This window comes from Triticum aestivum, chromosome 3A, assembly GCF_018294505.1.
Source record: "Triticum aestivum cultivar Chinese Spring chromosome 3A, IWGSC CS RefSeq v2.1, whole genome shotgun sequence".
NCBI lineage: Eukaryota > Viridiplantae > Streptophyta > Magnoliopsida > Poales > Poaceae > Triticum > Triticum aestivum.
Genome location: NC_057800.1, coordinates 177,969,625 through 177,977,721, shown reverse-complemented (window position 1 = coordinate 177,977,721; position 8,097 = coordinate 177,969,625).

The following is an 8,097-nucleotide window of genomic DNA, read 5'->3' as shown; positions in this document are numbered from 1 at the left end:
ATAATGGGCGGTGATGTTGCTAGTTGAAATATATTCGTTATACATGTCATGGAGGGAATTTATAAACCTCCTGAGTCGACCACAGATCGAGTCTAGTTCCGGTAACCCCCATAATTGTTTCGTACTATCACTGGTCCCTGCCATAGGTGGGGTATGGTTCAGTAAATTGTTAATCCTTGTCTTGGCACACACCATACAGAGAGGCCATGGTGAAAGATACCGGCTGCATCTGGTAGGCATGCCACCTGGTCCGGGGGCATGGGTGTATCCGGTTGGGACCGAGAGGGGGGCACCCCTTAGAGCGCGCGATAGAAATTTGATCCCATGCTACGCGAGGTTGTAGCCTCCCCACTTAGAGTTTTGCTTAACAGGTGTCATGGGTGATTCCAGACACGAGTAAAAACTGGTGTGTGCAAGTCAGGTGGGTTTTCAATTAAAAGACCGTAGACGGAATTAGTCCCGATGGACTAAAGGAAATCCGTTACTCGTGGGTAAAGAGTACACCCTCTGCAGAGATATTAAACCTATTCGAATAGCCGTGTCCATGGTCAAGGATTACCGTCTGGGATGGGTCAAGTGTCGGTCTTAGTGTCGGTCTTCGGAGGAGAAACTACTAAACCCGAATATTGATTATGACTTGTGATATATGATGGTTATGATTGTTATCACTGTGGACTAACCGGTTGCATTGTTTGAAATAAGGAATATCCCTGGGACGGTACCACCTCCTGGATATTCACTATGATTATAAGCCCTTTATGTGGCGTCGCTCAGACGCCCGACTGTGGCAGGTTCGTTATTTCATTTATTTTACAAGCCCTTTATGTGGCGTCGCTCAGACGCCCAACTGTGGCTTTATGTGGCGTCGCTCAGACGCCCGACTGTGGCAGGTTCATTATTTCATTTATTTTACAAGCCCTTTATGTGGTGTCGCTCAGACGCCCGACTGTGGCATGTGGTTATTTCATTTACTTATAAGCCCTTTCTGCGGCGTCGCACAGACGCCCGACTATGGCATGTTTGTTATTTCATTTTCATAAGCCCTTTATGTGGCATTGCTCGACGCCCGACTGTGGCATGTTGCTATATTATTTACTTTATAAGCCCCTTACATGGTGTCGCTAAGACGCCCGACTGAGGCATGCTCACTTTTACTATCCTTCGAGACGTCGCTTCAGACATCCGATCGGTGCATTTTATTTCTATTCTGTCATTGCATATTCCGGTTGCATATAAATAACCTGCTTGCATCAAGATTTTATTTATGACTCACGATGTGATCATAGAATATTTCAGTGATATGTTTGCATATATTATACCTGTGTTCTAAATGTTTGCGAGTACATTCAAAAGTACTCACTGGCTTGTCCCTGGCTATTGTCTTGGCCAGATTGCTTGCTTGGAGAGGAGCATTGCGATGATAGCCTCGAAACCTAAGCAACGGTGATAGCAGCCTCGCGAAGATAGGAATTAACCTGGTCAGCTGTTCCTGTGGGAAATGGAGTCCCATAGACCGTGGTGAACCACAAACCGCTTCCGCCCTCACCACTAGAAACCATTTGATGTACTCACAGGCCAGAATGGTCTTGTACTACATATTTTGTATTTTTGCTTGGAAGTTCTGTATCAAGTTGGTGCCTCATCAGCTAACAGTAATCCTGGGGCTGGTGAGCACAACCGCCCTTTTCTGGAAATTAAAGTCCGGAAAACCGGTCGCGACAGACTTGGTATCTGAGCCAGGATGACCATTGGCTAATCCTATCTCAGCCAGGTCAATAAACTTAGGCAAACCAACCCACCAGACCGTAACCAAACCCCAGCCAAGCTTCCCTTGCAAGATAGCCACACAGTGACCCGATACCTTTTGGCAGTCGGTGCCCAACCTATCAACCCAACCTGTCGCTCATGCGCCAGTGACCGAATCCCGAATAGTCCATCTCGCAAGCGTGCGAAGGAAGACTCCGTCCCCTTTTCTATAAAAGGGCACGCTAGCCTCAACCCAACACAGCACAACCTCTACCCAAATCGAGCTAGAATGCCAGGACCCATCGTACACAATGAGACCACAGCAACCAACCTTGGAGGCTTTGTGACCATACTCGCAAACCTCACCCGTCGTGCCTATGCGTTAGAAGAGCCCCCAGAATATGTTGTGTACCAAGGGTCCATGAGCGGTGAGAGCCATCAATTCTGGTCCACTGTGCACATCTATGGTAGGGGTCTAGCACCCGAGCGCCCCTACAGGTTCACTGGAAGGACGACTTCCTTTGATCCACAAGCCATCCAACTAGCTGCTCGAGAAGCTATAGTTCAACTCTGGCACTTGTCACCCAGAGTTAACTGTCGCTCCTTCTACTACTACCCCAGCCGTGACGGATACAGTAGACCACCCCGAGTTGTCAACGGAGATCACGAGACAGATCCTGCATTGTTGCACCTAGTGCGCTATGTAGGTGCACTAGAAGGATTGTTCGATCAAATCACCGTTGATCTGATCGCGGCTCATGGAGAACTGATTCGCCAAGCCCCGGTAAGAAGAGAAGATGAGCCCGACACCGACAACCCAGTCGTGCTATTCGGACAACCAATCGAGACCTTGAGGACAGCCCCAGCCACCAACCAAGGTGCTTTGATGACCCAGAAGCGCTTCGTTGCCTTTTGGGAACACACTCCAATGGGATTGTGGCCAACAATCCCCATGATGGTCATCATCGCTACCCCGACCCTGCAGTTCCTCCACCCCCTCCAGCTAACCCCGACGGCGAAGCCGATGAAGAAGCCTCGACATCCACAAGGCACGCCCGCTTGGATGTGAACGAGGTAGACTGACTCACTCGAGTAGTGTCGAGTCCTAGTGTATCCTCGCTTTGTAATCGTGTGACCTTGTATATAAACACCGCCTGTCATTGTGCCTCTGTAGCCTTGCATGGTCATGTCAGCATTTCTATCCCATGCACAGTTACCAAAAAACCTCGCCGACAACCCCCACAGTAACACGTCACTTTAGTGAAATGTGTGTATCTGTGGCTTGACCCCGACACTTGGAGCAGAGCTGGAAATTCATTACCATTCACCACGGTAAAAATGACCCAGCTCCAGTGCTATAAAAGGCCACCGCGTGACCTTGCCAAGCACCCCTCACCTTGTGCACCATCCTCACAACCATTTCTTGCCATGCCGAGCCCCAGCATTTATCTGAGAACCCTAGATGCAACCCCGGGTAGTTTTGTCAAGAAATTGTGGGATTTTACCTACAGTACCATGGGCGCTACCCAGCCACCCCAGTACGAGCTGTTCAAATCAAGAATCACCCCTTCCACCTCGAGATATTGGGCAGCAGTACACATCCCTCCCGTGAAACTCAAACCAAGACCCAACGGAGGTCTCCTTCGTAGGGAAATCTATGCCGACCCCGCAAATGGCCGTAGAAGCTGCTGCATACGAAGCGCTTGCTCGCCTTCGATTCGCGGTATCCTATGCCAGCGAACGAGGTATTATTACTTTCCGGAGCCGTGCAGCACCCGGAGGAGTAACATCTTTTCCCGATGGACGGATGAGAGAGACCCAGTACTGGCCAACCTTGTCCAGTACGTCATCGCTCAAGAACGTTTAACCCAACGTGTGATGGTTATCTCCAGAGCCTCGCGGATTTAAATCCTCAGATCGCCATCGGCAGAACTCTGAGGCCCGACCAAGAGAGACACATACATAGACTGGTCAATCCACTTCCCCCGATAGAAGAGGAATGTGTCCCAGTACCAGAGACGTTTTCTCGGGACCCCGTCCAGTTACCATTTCCATTTTAGACGTCGCTGCTGTGTTCATTATTGCAACATTTATCCATGTGTTGTAACTTATGCGTGATACCCTGAGCTTGTGCGACAAGTCAATTATTTGGCTTCTACTAATGTGTGTAGTTTTATTGTGGTTTATGCTCCTTTAAATTAACTGTTTTCTCTCGCGAAAAAATCCCGGATTAAGATTACTTTTCCCGGAGCTGCTGCATCGTACACCTTTTCACGACATGGATTATTTAGTTTCACACAGCACCACGGCAGCAGACTCACAACCCGCTCGAGCACACACCCGGCTTGCAAAAACACGTAACCGTGGAGTATTTGTTTTTCAAAACAACCTTATCAAATCTCGAGGACGAGATTTTTCTTAAGGGGGGTAGAGTTGTGACACCCCAAAAATTTTAACCTTGTTTGTTAACTAAAATTTTGCCAAGAAATTAAAACTTTTATTTTCTGGGCTCCTTTTTGATTTCTGAACCATTTTCTCCCTTGTTATTATGGAGTTTTTCCCCAAAGTGAAAACTTTCCAAATATGTTATTTGACTTGTTTAATCTCTCAAGAAAAAAACTTTTCTTTTATTAGTAGAGCTAATTACATAATTAATTTGCTTGAACTTTATTTTCTTGAAAGATGATTTTTTCAAGGTTATATGGCCATATTTGAACTACAACCATTTGATAAGTTCATTCAAAATCCCACCAAAATTTGGAGATGTCAGGTGATGTTTTTAAATCACTTTTGTGCAAAAATATCTTTTATTCATGAAATATTTTCAGCTCTACACCAAATTTTCTTCTCTGGTCCAGTGGGTAATTTTGCACTACAACTCATTTAAATATTTCTTCCTAGCCTCCACCAAAATTATGGGATGTTAATAGTAGCATATGATTCAACTTTATGCAAAAAACCAGTGTTGTTATTTGAAAATTTTGAGTGAATCAACCTCCTTTCCAATCTGGCCCAATCTTGTGATTTCTACTGCAACCCTAAGTATTTTTGCTCCAGTGACCTTGTGCTTTCTCCTACTTGTAGTCAGCCCTACCAAACCCCTAAATCCAGGAGCATGCACCCATTGGATCAATTTTGGTTCATGAAGTGATGCCATTTAACTTCTATACAGAATTGAAGTTCTGCAATTCTTGCACTAACAAGTTTCTGCTTTTGACAAACTAACTTCACCACCTCCTTATGCATCTAATGAGACCACCATCTGGAGATTTTGGCCACTCCAAGAAATGCCTAAGTGCCCTTGGCATTTTGTCAAACACCTTATGGGCATGATCAACTTTGACATGTATTTTGACATTGCACTGTGAACTTGCACCTCTGTTCAAACTAGCATGTCCACTAGCATCCCAACTACCCCTAGACTAGAACTGCTAATCCCCAGCTCCAACCAAGCCACCTAGCAGGCCATGGCATTTCGACGAGCACCTGGTGAGCGTGCTCTAGGCGCGAGCAGAGCCCGCATTTTGCACGTGCCGCGCACGAGCCGCCGCGTCGCGCCCCTGGCTTGGCCCCCTCTGCAGAACCACACCACGCGCTCCCCTTCTCGCCACAACACGCCAGCCCACCCTGGCTCCCTACAGCGCCACCGCAGAGCACTTTTGGCGGCACGCCGGCGTCCGCAGTGTGCCTTGCCATGGTCGGCGCCGCCCAAGCCACCCCGGCTCGCCACCTGCCCCCTGGAGCTTCGCGAGCTCATCCACAAGTGTGTCGCCTAGCTCTCGTCGCCTCCACGTCGCCCTGCAAGCTACAGAACGTCGGTTCGCCGGCGACCTTATCCTCGACCACGGAACCGCCATGGATGCGCTATATATAGTACCCCTGAGCTCGTCCAGGCCTCAGGCAACCTCTCTCACTCCCTCACCGACCCTCCCGTAGCAATGGATCGACCCGAGGAGTCATCTTCTTCCTCTCCGGCAACTTCGGCCGCCGCCACTGCCCCGGCCGTTCCGGCGCCACCAGGACCTCCCCCTCTCCACTCTCTTCACCAGGAACTCCCTCTCCCTCTCATGAGTCCAAAACCCCACTCAATTTTGCTCGGGACTAGCCGCGGGCGAAAGTTCACTTTGCCCCCGAAACATCCTCCGCCGCGAAGCTCGCTGCCGGCAGCTCACCCCGTCCCCGCCGACCCTACGACTACCGAGACGACCGCCCCCGTCTGGCGGATCCATCCCCGCCCTCCAGAGGCCGCGAGGAGCCACCGCTCGCCGGCGTTGGTCGTCGGAGCCTCGCCCCACTCGGACAGAGGAGGGAGAAGGGGCGGGGTGACTAGTCAAACCTGACTAGTGGGCCCCCTGGACCCACTGGCAGTGACACCCCGCGCATCCACGCTGGATAAGTGGAGGCGTAATTTCAAATTACGCCTTCGACGTGGTCAGTAATCCAAACGTTTTTCTGTTTTTTTTAAAACAGATTTTGACCAGAGCTTTGACTGTCTATAACTTTTTAAATACAACTCCAAATGAATTAATTCTTTTTCCTACATCTCTCAAATTCTATCTAGTTTATTTTAAGATTTATTTGAAAATTTTCCAAACAAGTTTTTGTACTGTTTTTGAATTATGTGTTATTTGCATATTTTTGAAAATAGGATTTTTGAAGAGAGGAAAGCTTTCAAAAGATTTGGAGTGCACCCTGCCTTTCTACACCACGAAGGCAAGCATTCTGAACCCCAGAATAATATTTTTGGTGTGTTAGTTGACACGTTTACAACACCACCTTATTTCGGAGAACTTGTTATTTCATGTGATATGATCATTTGCATGGATGCATATTTCGTGATTTCCTTGCTCTTGGGAATGAACATACTTGTGATGGTAATCATCCTCATGTGCCTTGCATGCATACCGGAAAGGAATCCGGGAAAGCCTCTGCCTTGGGTAGGTGTGAGCTTGTCGCCGGTCTCCATCGGGACGGTTATGTCCGATATGGCATAGTAAGGCATAATGGGCGGTGATGTTGCTGGTTGAAATATATTCGTTATACATGTCATGGAGGGAATTTATAAACCTCCTGAGTCGACCACAGCTCGAGTGTTGTTCCGGTAACCCCCATACTTGTTTTGTACTGTCACTGGTCCCTGCCATAGGTGGGGTATGGTTCAGTAAATTGTTAACCCTTGTCTTGGCACACACCATACAAAGAGGCCATGGTGGAAGATACCGGCTGCATCCGGTAGGCATGCCACCTGGTCCGGGGGCATGGGTGTATCCGGTTGGGACCGAGAGGGGGGCACCCCTTAGAGCGCGCGATAGAAATTTGATCCCATGCTACGCGAGGTTGTAGCCTCCCCACTTAGAGTTTTGCTTAACAGGTGTCATGGGTGATTCCAGGCACGAGTAAAAACTGGTGTGTGCAAGTCAGGTGGGTTTTCAATTAAAAGACCGTAGACGAAATTAGTCCCGATGGACTAAAGGAAATTCGTTACTCGTGGGTAAAGAGTATACCCTCTGTAGAGATATTAAACCTATTCGAATAGCCGTGTCCATGGTCAAGGATTACCGTCTGGGATGGGTTAAGTGTCGGTCTTAGTGTCGGTCTTCGGAGGAGAAACTACTAAACCCGAATATTGATTATGACTTGTGATATATGATGGTTATGATTATTATCATTGTGGACTAACCGGTTGCATTGTTTGAAATAAGGAATATCCATGGGACGGTACCACCTCCTAGATATTCACTATGGTTATAAGCCCTTTATGTGGCATCGCTCAGACGCCCGATTGTGGCAGGTTCATTATTTCATTTATTTTACAAGCCCTTTATGTGGCGTCGCTCAGACGCCCGACTGTGGCAGGTTCATTATTTCATTTATTTTACAAGCCCTTTATGTGGTGTCGCTCAGACGCCCGACTGTGGCGTGTGGTTATTTCATTTACTTATAAGCCCTTCCTGCGGCGTCGCACAGACGCCCGACTATGGCATGTTTGTTATTTCATTTTATTATAAGCCCTTTATGTGGCGTTGCTCCGACGCCCGACTGTGGCATGTTTGCTATATTATTTACTTTATAAGCCCCTTACGTGGTGTCGCTAAGACGCCCGACTGAGGCATGCTCACTTTTACTATCCTTTCGAGACGTCGCTTCAGACATCCGATCGGTGCATTTTATTTCTATTCTGTCATTGCATATTCCGGTTGCATATAAATAACCTCCTTGCATCAAGATTTTATTTATGACTGTCGATGTGATCATAGAATATTTTAGTGTATGTTGATCAATTATATTATACCTGTGTTCTAAATGTTTGCGAGTACATTCAAAGTACTCACTGGCTTGTCCCTGGCTATT